General features: G+C 37.5%; 1 protein-coding gene across 2 annotated transcripts in view; it reads right to left on the reverse strand.

Annotated features, from left to right (window-relative positions):
- Window positions 1-25,092, reverse strand: part of CDK19 (cyclin dependent kinase 19) — a 118,984-nt gene that overhangs the window by 37,238 nt on the left and 56,654 nt on the right. The window lies entirely within an intron of this gene.

The raw sequence follows: 25,092 nt of genomic DNA on the forward strand, positions 1-25,092 counted from the left end.
AACTCCAGTTTTCTTGATGAGCTTCTTCCTAAACTTCTGCCTAGCAACTGATTCAGAGTTGGGTATCATAAGTTTGCTGGATTGATGTGCCAAAGCCAAATGTATGAGGTTCAACAAGTCAAAGTGCTGATTCCTGCCCTTGGGTCACAACAATCCCATGCGGTGCTGCAGGCTGGGGAAAAGTGGCTGGGAAGCTGCAGCCGCAGGCATTGGAACAGGCTGCCCAAGAAACTGGTAGAATCACCATCCCCAGAAGTGTTCAAAAAAATGAGGATTTGCACTTGCAGGCACGGTTTAGTTCTACACATGGTGGTGGTGGTGTGAGGTTAATGTTGGAGTCAATCTTAGTAGGACTTTCCAATCTTAATGATTCTATGAATCAAAACTACTTCAACAGACCTTTACACTCAGGATTGGATTTTAAGCACTATAAAAATGCATTTACTTGTCAAGTAAAGCAAGCTGATAAAAATGATTTTACTGCACTGATTTATAGGTGAGGTTGTTTCTAATAAAAGAATTAGGTTGTAAGAAATAAACATTCTAACTTCAGCAGAAAGGACTTTCAGAACAACTCACAAGAGCCGTATTTTATCTCTGGCAATATAATATTCTCCAAATAGCAATTTATTCACAGGAAAAAAGCTCCCAGCTCTTTAATCTGCTGACCTTATCCACAATATTCACAGAATATTTCAGGTTGGAAAGGACCTCTGGAAATAACAAGCCTAAGGCAGGGTTACAAATTACAGCAGATTGCTCGGGCCTGAGCCAAGTTGGGTTTTAAACTTCTCCACAGATGGAGACTCTCTCTGAAACTTCAGTGTTTGACCCCTGTGACAGTAAAAAAGGTTTATCAGTAGAGCATATTTACATCTACTGCCTCCTGTTCTACCACTGGATAGCACTGCAAGGAGCCTGGCTCAGCTTTCTTTATTCACACTTATCAGGCACATATACACATTGATAAGATCCCACATGAGCCTTCTCTTCTGGAGATCGAATAGCCCCAGCATCCTCAGCCTCAGAAAGATTCCTCAAAGCCCTAGGAGACTTAGTGGTCCCATGAGTACAGGAGATACACTAGGTCAGGGTCTGTGGAAGCAAGAGATTTGTCCATTTATATATTTTTGAAGCCAGAATGTTTAGAAGAGATGTTGTTCTGATTAAAATTTAAATCTGTTCTAATATATAATCCACTGAGGATCGGAACCCTCCTTAGGCAGCCAGCAGAGAAACTAAGTGATTTATGAACTTAGCAGATGTCATGTTCATTAGCTCTTGTGAACTCCTCTGAGAGAGTCAGGGGCAAGGGAAACAGGGAAGGGATTAAATGGGAAACAATTAAAAACTTTAATTGAGCAAAAGAGCAAGCACTTCTCCTGAGGCACCACCCCCAGTGTGAAGACAGCAGGGATTTCATGGATGGCAACCTGATGCCTGCAGGATCCCCATGTGTCAGTAACACCTTTCATTGTGGCACCTTCCTGAGAGGTGAGAAGTCTTGGTTCCAACCTGTTTCTTAAGTAACAAGAAGCCTACATCCCAACTTCTTATTTCCCACATGAGCAAATTAACCACTTGATAATCTACTAATCAGCACTTTCTAAGTTCCTCTTGCTAATCAGAGCTGTTCTGGCTAGGAAAGGCTTTTCAATGTACATATGCTAAACCAGATGGGACCCATCTTCTTGAGATGCAATGTATAATATCCAGTTCCTGTGCCCATGAATTTTTATTTAATAAAAATAAGCAGCTTCAGAGGAGCTTAAAATATAGGTCAAATATTTTATGGTTGTTTTATATAATAATGGCTTGAATATTGTAAAACTCTTCCCAGAGCCTTCACATTGCACATACCATGGTGAGAGAAACACAACCCTTTGGCTAAAAAAGAGGCACCAAGGCAGAGCAGCAGAATTTCAGGTATTCAGGTATGGAAGAAAGCTTTTGGTTTACTTCAGAGGGAATAATTTGGCACCAGAGATCCTCAGGAAACTATGTTAGGAAGGGTTCCATCATGAGGGGTAAGAGAAAGGACTACTGAAGGAGAATTCTAATGACCTCTGCTTCTTGGAGAAGGTAGAACATGTTAGCTCTACCTTAGTTCTTAGTAATCTCTGAAAATGGAAAATGTAGCATTTAAATATTAAAACATTTTACTCCAAGATCATCACTTAGATGACAATAAAACTACAGCCTAGTATACTATAGTTACTGGACAGCTGCAAAAATCAGACTAAAAAGCAGGAATGAAAAAGCCCCACACTTCATTTATGTTCAGCTATAGATAAGTCATAAGCACCAATCTGTTTCCTGACACAAATCCTCTACTGTCAGCCATTTGATGAAGAAAACAGCATTTTAGCTGGAAGGAACCATCAAGAACCAAGCAGCAGCTAAAAGACCAAAAGCTGGCACATGCTTAAGAGTAAATTGTGTCTGTATACAAGAGGACAAAATTTTAATAAACAAAGTTTGAGAAGCCCTGCTTAAAACCATTATCTAACTCCTCTAGAGTAGTAGTTGGGTGAGACAACCCAACAAGGAGTACACTTTTCAAGCAGTTACATTCTAATTGATCCTCTACTTTCCTCCCCTCACTGAGAACACAAACACCAGCTGGGAAGCAAAGTGATGCTGCTGCATCTCCCCCTATCTAGTTGCTATAGGAACAACAGAAACAGTAAGAATTAGGAGTCTCACATTTAATATAAGCTATAAAAATGAACAGGCAAATCCCTGGTGAGAAATTCAGTTGAGGTTTGACTGTCTAAAAAAACATTTGCAAAAAGAGCAAGGTTAACAGTAACAAACAACTGAAGCAAAAATCTGAAATATTTGCAAAAAGGGATGAAGATGACAATTCTTTACAATAGGTTCAATAAGCATTGATAATAACATTTATTTTTCTACATTAGTGGGGGAGAAGGAATAAAGGAATTTTAAAAATCTTGATGGGAGAGAAATTAAAATGTTGGATTAACAAGTGTGTTTTCACAAATACAAGAAGAGTCACAACTGGGACTCATAGAGACATTTACGTGAAGATACACTTCTAATTTTAATATTTAGACAGTAAAAACAGAAGAAAGGTTGAAAGAAAAGAAACCATCTATGTTATTAAAAGATTATAATAGTTCAAAACAGGAACAACAACCTAACAATAGATGGCAATACCTCAGTTTTAATGGTTGTTGTGATCTCCTTAAGTACAGCAGTGACACAATTCATAAGAGATTTGGTGCAGAATTACAGTCCTGTGAAAAAATGTCCATAGGGATACACCAGTTTCCATACACAATTCTTTATTGTTTATATCCAAACAAATGTGTTTCCCTTTTGGAATGTGCCACTGGAAAAAGAATAATATCAAATTAGGAGGCTTCTATTGTAAAAGATTGCAAGCCTTACAGATAAAGGCTCTCCCCACAGTTACTGACACTGCCTTGCAATGAGGTCTTTTCAAGTCTCCATTATTTAAAAAAACAATTGTAAACAGCCCAGTGTTGATACATAAAGACACTTTCATTTCACAAGCAAGAGGAGAGCAATAATATTTTTGTCTCAGCTTTCAGCATGCTGCTCCCCAAATGACAAAGGTCCTGAGTGAGATGGCCATGTTCCACTCTGCAGGCACTACTCCAAATACAACTGAGTCTCTCAGTTCAAGGGTAAGAGGGAGATGCTGATTGTTCACTGAAATTTGTAAACAAAGCTTTTGATCTTCTCATCTGTAAGGAAATGTAGTCATTTCCCTGCCTTAAACCAACACTGTTCAAAATCAGACTTTGCTCAGATCAATAAATTCCCACATAGGTACTAACACTGCTGCTAACAATTGAGCTAATTAAATTTAATTTTAAAAATGAAAGGTTCTTAAAATATTTTATTATGCACTGCAAACCTCCAAATCATTACCACTTCCATTTAAAACATTTCCATATATTGAAATTCAGGTAGGAAAATTGTTATCCCCACTTCTCTTTTTTTAGAAAACTGATCAACATTTTTCTGATACTGAAGCACTAGACAGAAGTATAAAATATACAGTAAAATATCTTCACATCTGCTTCTCTTTAGCCTTACACACTGCAAACTCATATGAGAGTCTGATTACATAACATCACTTTCAGCTTGGTTTTTATCAGTTGATATCTTTAATGTCACAAAAACCCAACCATATTTCATTACATCTTTGGCCTAGGTTTGTAATTCATACAATTTTCTTCCACTATTTCTCTATTCTGTTGAAATGATTGACTTTGCAAAGTAGTATCTTTAGCAAATTACTTTAACAAAATAGTATCTTTAACATCAAGATAATTATAATTTCATTTGAATCAATAATGTAATAACACATATTATCAAATTATCAAAAGGCCAAATATAAAGCTGATTACAACAGCACATGATCTAAAGAGTTAGAAAAATCTCAAGGCATACAAAATGCTTTGAAATGGTAGATTATTCAACTGAACTCAAAACTTATTTAAATCTGAAAAGGAGGAAAAAAAATAAGAGGTAAATACATTAAGTAAATAAAAAGAACACAGGAAACAAGGAGTACCACAGAATGCTTTTATCCCATCAAGCAGAGTGCTTGTGCCTCTGGGATAACAGATTTTAAAAGGAAAAAAAATGTTATTGCAGAGAAGTAATTGAGGTCGGTCTAGAGAAGAGTGGGAATCTATAAGAGAAATTCTGCAGACACCAAGATCAGTGAAGAAGGAGGAGCAGGAGGTGATCCAGTCTCTGGAGCCAAAATTCTCCTGCAGGCTGTGGTGCAGACCATGAGATCCATCTGTAGCCTGTGGAGAAGCCCACACTGGAGCAGGTGGATGCCCAAAAGACAATTGTGACCCAGGACTTGTGATCCCATGGGGGACCCATGCTGGAGCAGCCTGTTCCTGGAATGCTGCACTTCATGGAAAGAAAAAAAGGAAGGACTCATGCTGGAGCAGTCTGTGAAGAGCAGAAATCTGTGGGAAAGACTCCTCAGAGAAGTTCACGGAAGAGTGCCTCCCGTGAGAGGGACACGGCAGTGGAGCAGGGGAAGGACTCCTGCCCTGAGGAGGAAGCGGGGGCAGAACCAACACGGGATTAACTCGCTGCTAACCCTATTCCCTAGCTCCCTGTGCCACTGAGTGTGGGGAGGAGGTAGAGAATTGGGAACAAAGTTAATCCCAAGCAGGAGAGCAGGGGATATGGTTTTAGGATTTGTTTTACTTCTCATCATCCAGCTCTGATTTTGATTGGGAATGAATTCAACTAATTTCCTTAAGTTAAGTCTGGTTTGCCTGTGATGGCAACTGGTAAGTGATCTCTCCCTATTCCTTTCTCTCACCCCATCTGCCTTTTTTTTCCTCTTTTCTCTCTCCTGTCCAGTTGAGGGCGCTTTGGTGGGTACCAGCCATCCAACCCAGGACCAACCACCATAAAATGGCACACAAAATTTTACAGCTAAGTGCCATCAGACTGTGTCTCTAAAAAGTTCCCAAAATTAATTTTATTGCCATTAGAGGAATATTAGTGACAACAGATACAGATTTAAAAATGAATGGTTACTTTTTTCTCCACTCTTGGTCTTTCTAAAATAATTTTAAAATGAAATGTGTTCAGAACTGATAAGGAAAAAATGCTCTTGCGGGATTCTCAGATATGAAACTGCATATTCAGGCACAAACCCTGCTGTCAGATTATGGTAGTGACTTATGCATTTCATAGCAGCCGAACAGATGCGGTCAAAACAGTCATTTCACTCCAGCTACCATGAATTCTATAGCAACTACATTTGCAGAACTTACCTGAGACTCATGGCAAAACATATTACTAACTAGGAGTAGGAACAAAATGTACAGAATATACCTGAAATATTTCTTTGGAATGCCTTAGGTAAAGATTTTGGTTAAACATATTCCTTGCTTGTACTCATTATGTGTTGAAAGGGGAAATGTGCTGTTTTCATATAGAAGCTAGTTATCAAAGAAACCTTTTCATGTTTATATACTCTTATAAAACCTGGCATAAAAAACAAAGGTAAAGGAAAGCAGAAAAAAAGCAAACTTTGGCCACAGTGCAACCATAAATCTGCATTTTATTTTTTTTTTTTTCAAAGTCCATGAATTAAGCTTAAGGTGATGTATCCTTCAACAAAAGCAAAGATGTCACTACACACGCTTCATTACAGACTGATTTCAACAGCCCAAGAATCCGGATATTCATCTGGAGGATCAGCCAAAATCATAAAGTGCTTTGAGCTAGATAGGACCTCTAGAGGTCATCTGGACATTTTGCAGCCCAAAACAAATCCAAATTTGAAGCTGCATCAGATTGCTCAGTATCATGACCAAGGGAGCTGCAAGTCTCCAACAGTGGAGGTTACCAAGCCCTTCTGGCGGGGAATACCTGTCACTGTCTGACAAAAAAAATTGTTTCCCAGCACCTAATCAAAATGTCTCTTGTTAAAACATGGATCTGGTTCCCTCTCCTCCTTCTGCATATTCCCCTTAAGAGAGCTTCACCATTTCTACAGCCCTCACAGCTCAAGTCTCCTCAAACCCCTCATGCTGCCTAGCTGCATGGTAGGACAGCTGAGGCTCAGAGAGCCATCTCTGTCACCCTGCTGTAACCAAGCCTACTGCACCTTTGGCTGAACAGCTCCAGAATCACACGTTTAGCCACAGAAAAACATATCTGAGATGACAGTGTCAGCCTGGAAGTCCAGTCTCTAGAACACACTCACTGCTGAACTATCTCACCAAAGGGAAAGACAGACTTTTCCACTCTGCCTGCATTTTAACCAAATCACACACAGATATACATTCTAATTAAGTTGCTGCTTCTTCAGTTACTCTCATATATACACAATTAAATCAGTGGTCAGGTAGAATATTCATGTCTCTGTTTGACTTGATTTTTCGTAGGTCAGATGTTCTCTTGAGATGTAATTAAGCATATACTTCAAGAGACATTAATTCTTTAAATTCACTCCCCTCATTTCTATCTAGGCCTTCCCCAGAAATGGCCAAAATATCCATGCTCCTTATAAGAATACTCTGGTTTAAAATCCATTTGGAACAATGGTTTCTTAGGCAATTTCTAGAAAAAATATTTGATTTATAAACTCAACATGCTTTGCTGAAGCAGGAAAAGACTATTCACCAACTCTATTCCCTGGTTAACCAATGGATAATATAGTTGCACCTATGCCATTGGAAAATTGACTGTACACACAAGGGAATATGAAATAAGAGTAATCACAAGAAGAGAATATAATTTTGGCCTGCATAAAAGTTCAGAAATGCAACAATCTTCCCTTCATACACCATTTCAGGTTTCTTACGGCTGACAGGGCATTAAACTAATGCAAGACAAAAATGAAAACTCCAGACAATTTTGGATGCTGGGCATTGCTTTGATTAAAACAATCTTCACAATGTTCCAGTATACCAAGTTTCACCCCAATCAATGGCAATGCATTTTAAGTGAAAAAGAAAAGGATGAAAAAAGTCACATTTGGAGAATGCCAAAACATTTGACACAAATTAAATTTTATGTTGCTATGCAACATTATCCAAAGCATTCTGCTGTTACCAGGGCTGCAATAGCATACTTGAACTTAAAATGTTACATGTAACCTTGAGAAGGACAAAGAAGGGGGAAGTCAGAAACAAAGACACAAATACGATCATAAATTTTCAATGAAAAATAAAAGGTCATAAAGCAAATGTTCAAATAATATGCTGAATTCACATTGTCCCTGGGATTTTCAACACATTGCAGTACACACTCCAGCAAAATTCCCATGAAGATACCCAGCAACCATCTAGGCCTTGTTTTCAGACCTTGCCTGGGCTCTTTGGGAGCACCAAGCATAGCACAGGACAAGACAGATTGTCCAACCTCGCTATCCCATTTCTGAACAGTAAGATGTGCAGGCCCAGATTGCCTGAGAACAGAAGAAAGACTCACCTCAGGAATACTTTGGAAGAATGTTCTGCTTTTAATGCATTACAAAAAAACCCCCAAAAAACAGAGGGGATAAAATTTGTTCTATAAAAGCACAGTCAAACTCTTCCTCTGCTGGGCCTTTAAAATACATCCTAAATGCCCCAAGATACTGTGGTCAAGCCAAGTCTTTGCATCTCTGCTATCAAGTTCTCATAACACATTCTTCACACATAATCTTTTCTCAGAATAATAACCCAAAGGCAAATAAACTGAGAAGATACGCACACACGTGAAACATTACCAACACTACCATTTTCTTCACCTTTTTAAAGGCAAAAGCCAGGAGACAGTAAGTCTGACAGAACACTAACATAAGAAAGCCTATGCCTGTATTGAAATTAGGACTAGAATTTAAGAGAAGGGGGAAATGACATGATGCAATTCTCACCTGTTCCTTACATTACTTTGTTTCTGTTACAGCAGCATGAAAATTAGATACCATAACTGCTAATTCTTTCAGTTGAGGCACTAAATTCCACCACAGCCAAAATCTGGTATTTGTTTTATATTCTGACAACTCCTCTTAATTTAGTAGGGTTATTAAGACAGAAGCATGAAGCCACTATCCAATCAAACAATAAATGACAAAAAGTGAGACTGGTGACACCATCATAAAACATTTTCTTAATTGCCTTTCACAAAGTATTTTTGGCAGTAAAACTCCAATACCTCCATTCCCCCAAGAGTGTGGTAGAGTCAAATACTTAACAAAGCCTTTCTGACTGCAATAAATAATATAGTACCAAATGAATAGATATAAATGTAATCCATTTTCATTACAAACAAGCTTCTGCTTGGATAGCTTAGATTGACTGAATTAGGTTGAAATATTAAAAGCCCTTTAATGGAAATTTCAAAAGAGGAAAAGAATAGGGTAGCATGATTACCTGAAGTGGTTACTTCCATGCTGAGTGGGTCTTAACAAGTCCCCTTTTGTCTGCCTATGGCATGAAAATTTAGCTGAAGGGACTCAGAACTATGGAATACATTTTTTTATTATTAGTGTATAAACTTGGCAAGATTTAGAAAAGCAATAAAAACATTTTACAGAACTTTAACAATCAAAGGTTTAGGTCTAATAATATTTAATATATTTTCATTAGCTCTTGTCAGTTTCTTACATATGAAATTTTGCAACATCAAGCTACCTTTTTAAATCCATTTTCACATATGCTGTTTTTCTATGCTCATTATCTCAAGAATAAAAAAGTGAAATGCCATCTCTTCTCTCCTCCTTCCTTGAAGTTGAGTCTAAAGACTAAAACTAACCCTTACCCACATGAGCAATTCAAATACCTGTTATACTGTAGCATCAACCTTCTTCTCTGTATGAAAACAATCTAGATCAGTGATTTATAATGTAAGCCAAATCCTTATACATAGTCTTTATTACAGCATCTTAAAGCAAGTTCCCAGATTCCACTATTTGCAGGGCTAGGTTAAGTGTCCCTTTTTCCTCATGATTTGTCCAGCAGATCAGTTTTCAGGTTTCAAGAAGAAATTTTATCACCTAAATAAAAGCCTTGTTCCTACAGCAATACTGACCGGGACTTAACAGTCCTCTGGTCTCAAACTCACCATCCAGTTACCATGTTTAGGCAATTAACTCATGTATCACTTGAGGCAGCACAACCTCAGCTGTCTTGCAGTAGAATAAAAGCAAATGCAGACCCCAAAGCAAGCAGATAGTACCACTGTTCAGCTGACATGTGCATTACAAACAAAGCTAAATAAAACATAACCTTTGAAACCCATCCTAACAGAAACTTTTTTGCTATTTTATCACCATCAGCCTGTTCACCTCAGGACTCAGATCAAATCTCTCTTTATCTCTCAGTCAGTTCTCAGCTTCCTGACTTCTGGGAGACCTTCAGGCTCATGAAGACTGACTTTTAAGAAGACAAGCATCAATGGCCAGCTTCTTCAACAAAAGTTCAGACCTAGTCTTGCAACATTAAGTTAGAGAAGTCTTGTGCTCCTAGTTTTCTCTTGGAAGTTTTCCAAAAGTGTCTCCACATGAACAAGCAGCTATGAAGTCTTTTAAGTAACCAGTAAATGCAGCCAGCCAAATGGCATGCTAAAACAAGGTCACAGATAGTCATTTCCACTGTTCTTCAAAAGAGCACTCCTTTCACAGCATTAACCAGATTACAGGAGAGCAGAATCCCCATTCCATCTCAAGAGTTGTTCTGCCTCTGCAGCCCACATCTCCATTACTGTACTCCTCAAGGCAGGGTCCCTGGGTAGCTGCAGTGCTCATCCCTGCTCATGTGCTCAAGGTGCTCTGACATGGACGGGCCTGCAACAATTTCCTTGGATGAAATGACACTGATGAGATTTTATGAGGCAGTGAACATCACAGGAGACACAGGAAAACATCTCTGGATATACTGCTATAGCATCATTCAGTATTAGAATTCAATATTACAAAGTTAGTAAACAAGATAGGATGATTATCTGAAATCTTTTTAGGGTCTTTTCTTGTAGAAGAAAAAGTCAGAAAGAGGTAACAAAGGCTAAGTTTGCAGATAGATTCATAAGTTATAGTATTTCTACTTGTTTTTTCTGAAGTCTGGGATGGATTCATTACCTGCCATTACTCCCACACACAGATGAGATTAAGAGATACTAAGTAGCACATCTGCATGTGTTTACACTCACAACATCTTGGTAATGTTTCTCAATACAAATGCACCCTAAACTTTTGAATAATACTGCATTCCCTTTTTTCTCATTTTATCAGGAAATGGTAGGGAAAGGAGCTTAATGTTCAGCTGGGATTCAAATTTGTATGGTGTTCCTTTTGTGGCATAAGCTTCAATCATTATAAATTCAGTGTAACAATAAAGGTCTAGATGGTCTAGATGTGAGGAACTGAAGACCTAACCCTTAAATCAGCACTAATTCAGAACTACCAGCAGCTCAAAACAATTTAAAAGCATCTCATCAGAACAATTATTCACATAAATTAAAGGTCATCTGTGTTTGGAAGGTTTTCCACCGATTAAAATAATTTTCTAACAGGCCAGGCAGGAACAAGCACGAACCCTTTCAATACAGAATGTACTTCCTAAAATTACCATAAACAACTGAAAGGCATAGATCTGGAATACTGCTATTCCAAACATGAGTGAACACTGCCTACACAACAACCCAATTCAAGTGTTTGTTTGTTTGTTAATGCAGCCTTTCTTGCACAAAGGGCACAATATCTAAAGTACTGAAAAACAGCTCCTGCTTTGGAAAGCTCGAGGCTGGGAAAGGCCGGCACTGAGCAAACGGAGAGCAGCGCACGCTGTGTAAGGAAGACACAGCTACACCTGCACAGCTCAGGGCTTTGGCTTCAGGGAGGGACAGAACTTGAACAGCAACCAGAGAGGTGCTTTCAAGCAAAGACTGACACATAAAACATTGACACTGGGAGGAGCAAGGGACAGAGACCAAGGAAGGCTTCTCCAGCCACAGGCATAGCTGGTGAAGGCTGTGAAAGGTGTATAAGAACGAAGGAGAAAAAAGGCTCCGAATACAGAGACTGAAAACCTGAAATTGGTTGAAGAAAATGAAAACTATTTAAAGTTAAGATTTAATATGCCAATTAAAAAATTATGGAGACCACAAATTATCTTTTAAGACTCTTGAGCACTTATCCCAGCTATTTAGCTACTGTAGGTATAGTCCAAGATTGCTAAATTTTCTTGCCTTGGAAAAGGAAAATATATTCCTTTCCCAGATACCATATTATTTACACAGCTTGATAAATATTTATATTTTAAAAGCTATTATTGAAAATCACAAAGTTTCACTTTAAAGAATGACATTTGTAATTTGCGTTTTAGTATCAACTAAACAGTCACAGCCTCAAAGCAAAGGCTTTAAGTAGTTATGTACCCTGCCACCTTGGGCATTTTTGCCTGTTTATCCAGTTTCCAGATTTTCACACAGATAAACATCACTTATTCAGAAGAGTCTTTCCACAGAATACTTGCAGCCATTCATTTCTAACCAGCACCTCCAAAATTTCAAAATAAAGATGCTGCAGCAAAGTATAGTGGACACATGCAAGGAAGGTTCCTAACTCCACACCACCATGACTTCAGAGCTGGTATCACTGCTCCCTCCTTTCAGTCTATGCATCTGTTGCTAGCAATGAGATTGTGTTTGAGGGCCAAAAAACTTGACAAGAGCTTAGACAACCTGTTTTTGAACCTAATAACTCTGGCCACAAAGAGCTCTCACTGCACTTCTGTGCTAGTGGAAAGCTGCCAGGACCCCTCATATATTTGCTTGAATAACCAAAATCAGTAGGTTTTCAATGGCAAACTTCTCCGTAGCATAAATGAGTGAGATCCCACTTAAAAATTGTTCATAAACACATTTATTAAACATATATATGCAATACAATTAACAGTTCTGTTACATTCTTTGTATTTGTAATAGGCATTTTCACATGCAGAGTAACACATTTGGAGTAGCCTTAGATATTCATGCAGCTAGATGAACAAATCAGGCTAAATGAAAGCAGGAGCTGTCAGCAGCTCCACCTACATGCAGGTAACTGCCATGGGCATGCTCTTATCATGTGTGGCATCTTGCATTAAGCACTAAGCAACCTACTCCTTTTCATGGAGGCATAAACATTTCTTGTATTTACCACACAATACCACTGGTAAAAAAACTGTGCTCACAGGCAAGTAGAGCAACTGAAGGGCTTTGAGTTCATATTCCCCATCTCACACAATAACATCTCCTTCAAGAAAACATGCTTATACTCTAAACTGCAAATCTCAGAGCAAGAGGTTCCTCAGGTTAGAGACTACATTAATAGCTGAAATGAAAACTGAGGTGCAGCAGATCAGTGATGAAATCTCTCCAGATTAATAATGAGTTTATCCACCTGACCCACTATCTTACAGTGTTTATGAAGCCAAGACAGGATTGAGGTGATGACACACTGTCAGATGCATGAGTATTCCATTTAGGCTTCCTTACACATATGGAAGCTTTTCAGCCCTTAAATTTAAAATAACCTAGGTAAATAAAGAAGAATGTTTGTATTGAACATACCTGATACAGTGACTTGAAGTGTTAATGGAAATTACTACAGTTTATTAAAAGCTGCACAGTATCTAAAGCAAAATGCTAATCTTCTGTCCTAAAAACATCTTGATTTATGAATGCAAAAATAAGAAAACAATATATTTGAGGAAGCAGTGATGGCAACTAGGCTGGAATAAGTTACACAAGAAGCAAGTTGTTTCTGTATCTCCTTTCTTCAGAAGTGTAGAAGAGCTTTTTTGGGGGGAAAGAAAATACAATAAATATATTTACATAGTGTAACATACAAATGCTACAACACAGCATTTCAGATTCTTAAAATTTTGTTTCTGTAGTATATTGCCAGAATCTTCATTTTTTATTTTACTACCTAACAAAAATGCATCAGAAGACAATTATGTTAAGAGATGCTTTCATGAACAAATGCATCAGGTATTAGTATTACTTGTCCTCATTAATGCAAACCAAAAAGCATTTCTTGGCAGGATATTAATGCGTGATGCTTAAATATTTTAGATGAACCAGCTTAAGAGAAGACCTGAGAGTCTGTTAACTACTTTTGAAGATTAGGCTCTTTCCAAATGACACATATAGCACAAAACAAAGAAATCATTAAGTCACCTCAGAAAAATTTAATTTAACACATTAGCATTTAAATAAAGCCTCTTTAATGTCTCTGGAGTTATTTGCAGCAGTTTTACAATAGTTTTGTAGTGAGCATCAAGACACCTTTTACACACTGAAGTAGCTGTGCTGTATCTAACACCACGTGGAATGGCTGATTAATTATTGACTTGGAATGCCTGCAGACAAGTTTACAGCACCAACTACTAAAAGTTTTTTCAATCAATTGTCAATCAAGGCTGATTCTAGATTGAAGTCTGTGGTTGAAGATTCTCAACTTTCATGCAAAAACCGTGCAGTCAGTAATACATATACTTTTGATATTATAAATATCACAAACATTTCTGGGAAGTTTGATTTTTTTTTTAAGTGTACTGACAAAAAAGTTATTTGCTGTTTAAAAAAATAAACTCTGCCAAATCCAAAATGGATAAACCCCCTTTTATTTTGTATACTATTTTCCCAATGATTTCCAAATGTTTTAGTTTAGAAGAATTGCATAAAGACTAAGATATATCAGAACTATAGATTGTAGCAGTTTAAACATATATGACTATTTTCACACGTAAAGCTACTAATGGAAGCTAAAAGCTAGAAAAGATAGGGGTAGAAGATTTAGTACATATAATTTTGAGTGGGGAAACACAGAAAGCTGTTTTGGGAAACAAAAACCTTAGAAAAGTCAGTCTCAACATCTTTTCTGAAGCAGAACCACCACAGTAAGGAGTGTCACTGAATTCAGAATCCAGAGATTAAGTTTTAATGAGTGGGTAAAGTTTTTGTATGAGCATGGTACTTTTAATGAGAACCTAAAACAAAGGAGAGTCACTCCACCTGGAATGTGTGAGCTTTTCCTGCATGGGTGTCAAGTTATGAAACACAGCATTGTACCTGTACCAGCCACAGGACTCAAAGTTACAGAGGCCAAAGGGAAGAGCGATAATTAAGATTGTGAAGGTGAGATAGAGGAGTATTTCAGGAAAGTCAAAGCTGAGTCAAGGTTATATGAGTAATGTTAAAGAAGTGGCAAAAGGCAGATCAACAGATATGGAACGTGGGCAGAGGAGAAGGAAGCTGGAAGCAAATGAAAGATTTTTGTCAAGAAAAAAAACCAGAAGAATAGTTATGAAGGTTCTACGTGCCGAAAACAAAATCTGAAGTAGTTCAGAACTAATTATAATATTTTTCCATTCAATAATTATCCCTTTTAAAAAATGAAAAACAACCTGCATAGACATGCAATGGCTGTGAGATTCCTGAGAAACATTGTGATTCATGTCAAAAACAGGAGCACGTTAAAGAGTGGCAGGTCAAGCTGCCCTAATGTTTTTAATTTTAATTTTTTTAAAATTAGACAACTCCAAACACATACCACACTTTTAAAGTAAGACACAACTGTACTTACTACAGCAAATTTGCCTCAGCTTACTAGATAAAATAACTATGTTTTCAGTGCTCAAGTCTTAAGATTTACCTCACTGTTGATTTTGCCAATAAGACTTTAGATATTCTCACAAAAATCAAGTTGCTTAAAATGCAAACAAACTCCCTGTGGAAATTTTTATTTTCTTTTATCAAACTGCATAAGCAGGCTAGACACTCAAGTCCTGTTACTCAAAGCCAGATTATGACTTTTGAAAAGTTTACTGTGTAACAAAATGCCTTTGAGAAAATCCCTGGCTTTCAGAACACAACATCAGAGCACTTTATACTTCCTGTTAGTCTTTCCCATGTTTCGTATTGTCTATGCTCATCAACTGAAATTCTTCTCTATAAACTGCAACATCAATTTTGAGAATAGTCACAAACTTAGGACCAGGATTAAAGTTTATGGAAGCTTTATTGGAGGCAATAATAATTTTGATAAAGATTTAATGGCTGCAATGTTCCTACAATTAAAAATCCCAAAGCCATCAATACATTTAACAACTTGAAATCTAACATTAATAAGATTAAAAGAGACACTCACACCTTCAATTCTGAATAAAATTTTTTCTAAGACTGAAGTGCTCCTTGCACACTGAAGCCTAAACTAGACATACACTGTAGGAGAACTGTGCCCAAAAGGCTGCATTGTTCTACAAGCTCAGCATATGGGTACCAGTCAGAAAAACTCAATATCATACTGTCATTATTACTACACTGACATCTTAGTCACTTGCATTTAATAAAATCACTCTCAGAAACAAAGTAAAGCACTTGGAAATTAATGAAATAGCTGTCCAGTTTTAATGCTAGTAAATAGGACAATTTTATCTCACCCTATTAAGGAGTGAAATATCAAAGAACTATGCATTTTCTGCAGAATAAAAACATGCAGGTGAGCAGATACTACAGATCACCTAACGCAGAGTAAATCCACACCCTAGACTACCTTGCTGTAACTTGTTCATGTAGTCATACCCTCTGCATTAGTTTCAGGTTTTCAACTACATTAAAACTACAAAAATCCTAAAAATGGTTCCACATCAAGTGCACCAAGAAAAATAGCTGTATAGTTTAAAATGTTGCGGCCTCTAACAGCCCACGCTGTCTTGCTGGAAACAATCACCCAGGCAGCAGATGGCTGGAGTGGATGAGCTCCTCTGCTGCAGCACTCCAGTCCACTGTTAGCACCTCAAAGGCAGCACTGGGACCATGGGCTGGGTCACACAGTGGAGAAGCACCCTCACCTCACTGAGCACCCAGCATTGCCCCCAGTGCCGCAAAGAGCTGGGCAGGGACACCGCTGCCGTGCACTGGAACAGCTGGACTGAGCACAGACCCCTTTCAGAATGGCCAAACAAGTACTTTCCACACCACTCAGAAGAGCCACACAACAAGTTTAATGCAGTTTAGCTAATCTAGTTCAAGACTTTATGCATACTTTCTGAGTGTCCCCATGAACACCACCCATGAGAGTGAAGAAGCGAGATTAGCATCTAGTATTTTTCCAATGAAGCAAAAAGAAAAGTCCTGAAGTGAGCAGAACTGTGGGGAACAGCACTTCAGTAAGCTACAAGTTATAAAGGAATTTAAAAAGGAGTGTAAAGGAATAGGAACACATATCCCTATAGAGAGGGGAAAAAATAAGAATCAAAACTTCACATTGCAGAAGGAAAAAAAGATCTTTAAATGAGATAAACAAGAAAACAGCTTGACCTCACATTTTTTCAAACATACCAAACCACTTGCAATATACACTCAGGCACTCTTCTGGTAGATAGAAAAGATCACTTTTAGGTCCCCTAAAAGGCTTACTGTTACTGCAAGCTCTTCCCAATGCACTACGGAAACTGGCACCAAAGAAGAGCTCCCCACCAGAGCAAGGAGATGTGCACAGAGAAACAAACTTAAGTAAATCCTGCATCCTAGAAAAGAGCAGCAGCCAGCCAGTAAATACATTTGCCGACAGCAAGATTACTAAGAAGCCACTAAAAATGTATTATATGATCCAGCTATAACCAGAATTTCAAGGACACACCTTACCCAAAACCTAAATGGGTCTGCAATTCTATTTGGTTTAGCTATCAAGAACTCAAATTAATATTTACTTGATAAACAGTTTTAGGGCTGAGACTAGGATTCACACTCAAGAAACAAACCGAACTTTAAACATCTTATTTAAGAAATTGTATTTCATCTGAGCTGGAAAATAACTAATCATTAACTCACAGTTAAACAGCCAAAAAAACAGTTTTTATAGCATTAAAAATGAGCATCAGTTCATTAAAATGTGTCCTACTGGAGTTTGCATTTATTTAATGATTCTAACAGTCATCATCCACAACTGTTACATCAAAAGTAACTACTTGAAAGGTATATCAAAGTAAAAATGTACAAGTGCATTTCATGGATTAGAGAAGAATGCAGAACAGAAGACACACTTCTGAAAAATCTTCTATTTGGCAACAACTACAGGGTAAGACAAAATGGCTTGAGTAGCTGAAATCCCCCATTCCAAGAGGATTTTCAGGAATGCAAAATATTTGCTATGGAATTTTATTTTTCATTAGTTATGTTTGAGAACACCAGCTACACAGAACATTACCATGCTAAATTTTGGGATTTGGGCTCAATATTTAAACTAGCAAAACAAGCAGGCATAAAATCCTAGTACAATCTGACTTCATTTTTATGAATATTTTTTTTTGGTTAGGTAAAAAGTTACTGAACTGCTTGGAAGTGCTTCTACAAGCCACTCGGAGGAAACCAGGTGACCTGTGCTCTAACACCACTGAGGTGCTGAACAAAGTGGAATGGGGTCTGTCAAAGCAACTGTCATATTCACATGGGCTTTAGCTTCCAGAGGGAAGGAAAACAACAGAGATTAGCAGTTTAAAAAATTCTGTTAGTACTGAGGTTTGGTATTCAGAATATTGTGTGTTTGATTACTTGCACTGTGAGAAGCCTTTTTTGTCTTGAAAGCTTTGCTGCTTCACTGTTAAAAGAAGTGACAGAATAATATAAGTAGTTTACCAGTGGTCCAGATATCTTGAAGGAACTCTTCCTGCATTAAATAAAATGTCTTGAAATTTTAATTCCGAGATGGCTTTATGTGAAATTCAGAATCCTCCCTAAAGATGAATCTGAAGGCCTAATGCCCAGTTTCTGAGAGGATCACTTCACACAGTAGGGTCACTTGACAGATTATGCAAAGAATTTCCTTTGTTTTAAGTGACATAACTGCGGTATTCGGTCTTAAGAGCTACCATAAAGCCAGTGATTTCTGAAGCATTTCCAGGCAGCATGGAGGCTGGAGAAGACAGAGGTCCTGAGAGAAGCCATCTGGGAAACACCAGCTGATCAGTCATTTTCTGCAGCACAGCCAGCTTCTTTGACAAAGTTCACACGTAGTAATATAAGAAATAAACTAACATCCTTTGCTAGTCACTGCAGCTTCCTGGTTCATTAATCAAAGATGCTTAATTTAAATGCAAGACAATCTGCAATGTTACTGCAACTGCTTAGTAGAGGAGCAATAACTACATCATATCTGCAAATGAAGAGAAATGCACATGAGAAAGCACAAGATGGCAAGCAACATGGAGAAAAAAATGCCTTTTTTCTTTTTGTTCTTGATGATAAGTTGTTACATGAATTGCATTCACTGATTGTAACATACTTTTCTTAAGCATCACTAATTTCTATTACTATAAAACAACATGATGCCAACCTCTGTAGCCTTATTCAGAAGAGGTAATGAGTCCAAACAGAAATAATTCCATAAATGCACTTGCAGCCAATCCCATTATCCCAAGGGTACTTTAAGAGAAAAGTAGAGGAAAAAAAAAAAAAAAGAGAAAACAGAAAAAAACAGTAATACTTTTATAAAAGAAAAAGTTCTAAAAGCAGCTTCTAACATTTGCATTTTTATTTAGAAGGCAAAACTCGGTTTGCTCACTCTAAACAGCCTGCTGCAACAGTAAGCTAAAATACATCACGTATTTACTAGAAACCTCCTTATGGCAGATGGTAAGCTAAACTGGGACTATTAGAAAAGATGACGTTTTCAATCTGTTTATTCTGTATCAGGAAAAGAAAACCAAATAAATTCTAAAATTATTTTAATACTTTCACTTCCTTGTCACCCATTTTCCATCTCAGGAAAAGAGATAAGTTCACAGGCCATATATCATCTGTTGACTTTAGCAGCAAAATACAGCCAAAAGAACATTAAATCAGTCCCTTTGTCTCTTCTGACTCATCTGAATTTATATCCAGTCAGAGTTTTATGAGCATAAGATTGTTTCAGAACCTGAGGTAAAGCATTTCTCTTCAACCATAATTATTTTTATTAGCAAAAAATAATCTACAAACATCTTAATACTCTTGCCACAAACCAAAAGGTATGCATTAGTCAGCCATGGAAAAATTGCTGTTTCCATGTACACAACACAGGTAACGATCTGCACATCTTCACATACTCTTTTTAATCATGTAAAGATTAGTTTTTACGACTGAAGGACAACAGCAAAGTTCCAAGTAATGAGAAATGCACCATTTTTAAGAGGTGCCCTCAATATATGCTTAAGATTAAAATAAATAAATAAATAAAAGGATATGCTGATAAAACTCAGTTTGTTAATCAGCATGTAAAATTTCTGGTTGATTTATCTACCTAGAAGCATGTAGAGATACATGTATAGGCACCTACATACTGCCTTTCCTCACTAATAAATAAAAGAATTTATCTTCTCTGTAACCAGATATGAAAGAAGAAAAATGTGTTGACCTTTCAGTTAGTAAATTCAAGTCACTTTCTAAAGTCATCAATGGAGTCTTATTTCTTGAAATATGTGGGTTTAGCCTGCATTTTCTTTCTTTTGGGAAATCTGCAAGCTGAGTATGATCATTCATATGGTTCTCTGATACTGTGGAAAGTGTCCTCCACTCCAAAGAGATCATGCAGATGGAAAAATAAATGATTGGAGTCCTGAACCCAAACACAGCTTGGGAAGAATACGAGTGAGGAGTGCATGTCCGGACATATTCCAGCACCCTTCCCATGCACGCACACACGATGACACAGAACGGTGGGATTACAATTACAGTGGGTTTGAAAAGTTTAAAGAAACTGGTAGACAGGTTGACTCGCTATTTATTCACAGGAGTCATGTGCATGCTCAAATGGGTGCAACAGGGCCAAGAAGCTTTTCAAGCCAGTACAAAATTACTGGCAGAAGGCAGGACCCAACAGTTCTACATTCTGACACAGCAGCTGCCTGTCAAGAGAGGGATGCATGAACCTGGACCTAAATTTACTTTTGATATCAGCACATAAAAATCCCATTTTAGAATTGCTAGTAAAAGGGGAGTTTCCCACACTCATCCATTTACATTTTATTTTTCAAACCCACAGTTTGCTTGCATAGCAAAATGCAAGTGAGAAATTTAAAAGCCACTTCAGTGCTGCTTTTTGCATAACTTTTCTAATCATTTACTGGAAAAATCTTGGGAGCGCACAGGGAGGAAGTGGGGGAAATATTTAAGTGACATAAACTAATAATAATGAGCATTTATTTATCAAAGGCTTTGTAAAGAAAGCATAAAAGCAGAAGCAAAAAGTGAATATCTATCTTATGGTGCCTTCAAACAACATGCAATTATTTTTATTTTTAGAAGAAGAGCAACACACAGCAAAAATAATCACCTATATAAGCCATACCATACTAAATCAATTCCATAACACATTAAGCAGCGAGTTATGAAATAGACCCATAAACAGGTAACAGATTGGGAAACAGAGGCAAAGACAGGTTAAGCGAGTTGTGTAATGTGGGAACAAAGTTTTAGAGCAGAGTCCAAGTATAGGTCCACGGTAAGAGACTCCATATGTACATGCTGGCTAGAAAAGGATTACTATGAGAAAATGACATGTTTTTTTTCCTAAACTAGAAGTCAATCAATTAAAAGCCTGAAAACTGTTAGAGCTTTATGGAACTTGATATAATTGAATTACTGAAAATGTACTAAAATGTTGATATTCTATAGAAACATTGTAATGGGTCATTTAAAATGCTTATTTTGAATAAACAAAAATATTTTTTTAAAACCCCATAAATTATCAGAATTAGATGATGAAAACCCATTTAGTTCAATCATTTCTGAATAGGCTGTGCTTGTATGGAAACAGAACTTGCAGATTGCCACAGAAAATTATTTGTTTGACCACTTCAGTTTGGGCTTTCCCTTTGTGCTTTACTTCTGACAGAGAAAACCCAGGTTCCAGATGGCTGCAGTTTCCAGAAAACCCAGAGAGACAGTAATACTGCACTGTCCACTCTGCACAGTTCCACAAGAGATGTGGAGCAGGACCACTGGAGAAGACAGCCTGCCCTGAGTGCAATCACAGCCAGCTGGAGCCACACACCACACCGGCATCTCTTGGCTCTTCTCAAAATTCACCCTTGGAAAGATACCCTTGGCTTCCTGTTCCTACACCAGCTGGGTATCCAGGGTATTGCTAAGAAGCCAGAATCCAAGAGCTCACATATCTGAGCACCCTAAAGGCTGCATATAGATGTTTACTATACAGACAGACATGCAGAGTCAAAATTATGGCAGCCTCAATTTTCTGCTATGTCCTTTCACCAAAACTGCCCAGATTAGCTCTCCATAAATTCGGAAGGTGGGAGAAGCACACAGATCCTTCTTAATCCACCCCATAAAGAAACAGAAACCACTTAGCTTAAGCACACAATGAAAATAGCTTCTCCCAATACAGATGACATAGTGAAACAAACTACAGAACACAGATATTATTTCATCCTTCTTTAAGAGACAAGGAGATGGTAATAAAAAAAGCTGAATATAGGAAATCAGTAGCAAAGTCTTTACTATAACTTGATTCCTCCTCCCTCTCCTTAGTGAATTAGTGAAATTAGAGTGATAAGATTGGAGAGAATGGGTTACACTGAGAAAACCCCACACAGGCATAGATGTGCCCAGATTAATGTTTATATTATATAAATACTTAAACAACTGCTCATTTTACAAAGTTACTTTATATGACCATCACAAGCAAGTTTTCTATTTCAGAATCCTTAGAGCAACCATTTAACTCCCTGGGGAGGGGAAGAAGAAATCTGCATTTCTCTGCTGAGTTTGATTTCCAACATTCGTTTTTTAACCAGTCATTTTAATATTAAGCAATAGTCTAAAGAAATGCCCAAGGTATGTAAGTGGAATCTTAAATTAATTTCTCCATTTGGATTCTGTGCACTTCAAACATCCCACAGATAACACCTCCCTTCAGGAAAATACATTCTGTTACAAATAGAAATAGCTTTTATCAGGTTATAAAGGATATGGTCTCTATCTGCTTTTGACCTTAAGCAACTAATCTACAGAAGAATTGCTAGAACAAGAAAGTGCTCAAATCCTTTCGGTTGCTGACATGAACAGACATTGCAAACACTATATGGAAGATCTCCATTTTTTGACATCTTGGCAAGCTAAGACCTTTGCTGAAAATCCTGTATAATCTAAATATTTCCCTTCTAGGAGAGGAGGGGACAAAGACCTCAGAACACTCTGAAATAGTGTACTTCAAGTGCTTGCTCTTACCTCAAGGTATGGAGGAGCACTGGTTAGACACCCTTTAAGCAGACAGCCCACAGTGTATATAGAGTCTTTTAAAAAGCCAAAAGCATAATACTCAAAGGTTTTTTTTCTCTAATATCTATCTCTATTAACCTCTTGTTCATAATGAAACACTCCAGCAGCTAGCAAAGCCAGCAAATCCTCCCTCCTCTTGCACACAGCTTTCAGGAGCACTGCTATGCTGAAAAGGTAAAATTATCATTGCCCAATGACATGCAATTCAACAGCAAAATCCCACTCAAAGGGGCTCACAGGAAAACAAATGTATGGATTTTCACAGATTTAAGGCAATTCCAAGGTGTATAAACTGACACAAGGCTATTCAAAGAAATCTGTAACCCAGTGTTTCTGTCCCATAGTCTATACTTGTTTGAATCTTGCCAAAAAGGCTGAATGGTTTTTAACTGAGAGAAATTAAGAGCTTAGCTTAAAAAAAATACCTAGAAAGTAACTTAGCACCTTACAGCTACTCTCAGGATACAAAAGCCAGACTCAAAATAACCCAAATACTACAAACAATTGAAAGATACACAACACTAAATTAGTTTCCAATTTCTTGAAGCATGAATACAAGTCTATTTGGTGTTTGCCTCAATTTGAGCACTTTCCTTAAACTGAACTTGCACTGGCCGTCTTAAACTGCTGTAAGTCTTGCATTACAAAGTTTCACCAATTTAATTTTATAAGAACACCTGCACTCCTTCTTAAGAATCAAAATAGTGCATTTTAACAATAAAATAACCAGATCTAACAACAGGTGATGCTGAATGGCCTCTGTTGAGCTTTCTGCCACCACCTCCTGCCTCACGTGGCCTCTGCAGCAGCTCCTGCACATCCAGCTAAGCCCCCAGTGTGGTTCCTCTGTGACCTAACCCTGCAGAAAACAGGCTCAGCAGGTGAAAAGCTTCCTGGGACACTTGGTGTGGGTTTAACTCCCTGAATAAGCTCACCAGGAGCCAGGTGAGTGTCCCCTGCCAGGCAGTGAAGAGGAGAGGGAGACTGTGTCCTTGTGGTAACAGCCGTCCATGAGCTCAGCCCAAGGAAAGGACACATGGCAACTTCATTGTTCACCACTTTTATCACCCTGTCATGCACTTGCCTGCTACAGCTGATCTTAAAAATGATTTAACTAAAAAATATCTTAGTAATTCTAAAGTTTTTAAGCAATGAATTTGGTATTCCAGCTTTTTCAAAAACCTCTTTGATTTAAGGCAGTAGTAAATTAAGATTTAAACAATGTTCTTCAAATACCTCTAAGCAAATACTTAACCTCCCAGGTTTCTGGTTTTTCACAACAACATTTGTTAAATCAATTACAGAGATAATTTCCATGGCTCAGGAGAATTTGACTAATATTATGATAAATATTCTCAGAGAATCTAATTTTATTGAGCAATGAAATAAACATAACATGACTTTTCTGGATGTCACCACTTTTGGTCTTCATCCAAATAGAGGTTAAAAATAGTAAGAACAGAGTTATATTAAACCAAGGAAGCACAAGGTGTTTTGATGCAAAACTTGGTTTACATAACATAGAAAAATATTTTTTCCAGCAGCTGTAAATTCAAACAGCTAAGAGAAAACCACCAGAAAAACTGTTCCACATCTTAAGAAGACACTGAGGATCTGGTATTTATGTATTATGCAAGGAACTGATGCCAGTGAAACTGTATCTGAGTATCAATCTTAGTAGCAAAAATTACAAGCACGAGCATACAAATAAAAATTAAAGATTAAAAAACAAATCTTGGTTAATCCAGGATTTAAACTGCTTGCTAGTTATATTAACCTATAATTTCAAGTGCAGACACAAGGACACATCCAGAATAACATTTTTTTCTTGGTCAAGATATAACTATTTGACGTACCTGAATTCTTCAGAAATCCAGAAAAAAAATTTAAAAGGCAAAGGATTCTGATTATACTTTTAAATCATTAGCATATCAAAGCAATTTTTGAAATGGTTTCCTTTGTCTTACTGGGCCATCCTAGAATCCATCAGCTTACATTTATTTGCAGACCAAGAACACACTAAGACTTCACAAATTACTATTCTTCTCCCTTCTCAATAATGCTAACATCATTCAAGCACTATAATTTCAGAACCAAAAAATAGTCTTTTTCACAGTGGAAACCATCATCTCCCAACATTCCAAAAGAAAAGACAAAGACATTAGACAACAGCTTTGCTGCAAGTCATCAGCAACAGGTAAGAACTGCAAAGCAGCAGCACCAGTCATGCAAAACACCTGGTGCTGCAGGCTGAAAATAACAACACCAGCAAGAAAGTTCTCAAGGCTACTTGTTGTTATT

This window comes from Melospiza melodia, chromosome 3 (genome assembly GCF_035770615.1).
Source record: "Melospiza melodia melodia isolate bMelMel2 chromosome 3, bMelMel2.pri, whole genome shotgun sequence".
Taxonomy (NCBI): Eukaryota; Metazoa; Chordata; class Aves; order Passeriformes; family Passerellidae; genus Melospiza; species Melospiza melodia.